We start from the raw sequence: 1,360 nt of genomic DNA on the forward strand, positions 1-1,360 counted from the left end.
ATCAGCAATACCAAACTAAAGAGCTCCCTTCTTTGTAAACGATAAAGGGATTAAAAATTTTTAAACATTAAACCATAAGAGAGTGGACAGTATAAATTTGAAATTATGCACCATAATGTAGTTCTATGTATAGCAATGGGGTAAGGCTGGGTGCTGTGGCTCACGCTTGTAATCCCAGCACTTTGGGAGGTGGAGGAGGGTGGATCACTTCAGGTCAGGATTCGAGACCAGCCTAACCAACATGGTGAAACCTTGTCTCCATTGAAAATACAAAAAAAAAAAAAGAAAGAAAATTAGCTGGACGTGGTGGCTCACACTTGTAATCCCAGCTACTCAGGAGGCTGAGGCAGGAGAATCGCTTGAACCTGGGAAGTGGAGGTTGCAGTGAGCAAAGATTGTACCACCACACTCCAATGTGGGTGACAGAGGAAGACTCCATCTCAAAAAAAAAAAAAAAAAAAAAAAAAAAAAAAGGGGCAGCTAGCTGGGTGCTGTAGCTCAGGCCTGTAACCCTAACACTTTGGGAGACAGAGTGAGGAGGATCACTTGAGTCCAGGAGTTTGAGACCAGCCTGGGTAATAGAGTAAGACCCCAGCCTGTACGAAAAAATAAAAAAAAATAGCCAGGCTTGGTGGCATGTGCCTGTTCTCTCTGTTACTGGGGAGGCTGAAGTAGGAGGATCACTTGTACCCAGGGAGTTGAGGCACTGCAGTGCATGATCCCACTTCTGGGCGGCAGAACAAGACCCCATCTCAAAAAAAGGAAAAAAAAAAAGAGAGAGGCCTGTGGATCTCCTGGAAGATGGCAGCGCGATCTGTGTCCGGCATCACCAGAAAAGTCTTCATGTGGACAGTCTCAGGGCACCACGTAGAGAATTTTGGTCTCGATCCAGAAAAGAGAAAGAGCCAGTGGTTGCTGAGACAGTAGAAGAGGTGAAAAAGGAACCTGTCCCCAGTGTGTCTACCCTCATGAAGCCAAGTACACACACCACCTGAAGATCTCCAGAGTCATTTAGAATCTTACGTTAAAAAGTTTTTGGTTCATCTCTTCTTAGTAATTGGCAAGACATCTCACTGGAAGATGGTCGTCTACAGTTCAATCTCTTGGCACATTTAGCTGATGACTTGGGTCATGTAGTCCCTAACTCCAGACTCCACCAGATGTGCAGGGTTAGAGATGTTCTTGATTTTCTATAATGTCCCTATTCAAGATAGATCTAAATTTGATTAACTCAGTGCCAGTAATCCACCCCCTAATTTGAAAATCATTTGGAGTTACTAAGCAATTTGGAAGAGAAACACACTGAAATCATTTTTTTCCCCTGAGCAAGGGGGCTGCTTATTAGAACTTTCGATACTTC

General features: G+C 43.9%; 1 pseudogene; it reads left to right on the forward strand.

Annotated features, from left to right (window-relative positions):
* The first annotated feature begins 801 nt into the window (after positions 1 to 801).
* Positions 802 to 1,281, forward strand: LOC108519018 (39S ribosomal protein L50, mitochondrial pseudogene; annotated as a pseudogene).
* Positions 1,282 to 1,360: the final 79 nt, after the last annotated feature.

This window comes from Rhinopithecus bieti, unplaced genomic scaffold (assembly GCF_001698545.2).
Source record: "Rhinopithecus bieti isolate Rb0 unplaced genomic scaffold, ASM169854v2 scaffold_48033, whole genome shotgun sequence".
Taxonomy (NCBI): Eukaryota; Metazoa; Chordata; class Mammalia; order Primates; family Cercopithecidae; genus Rhinopithecus; species Rhinopithecus bieti.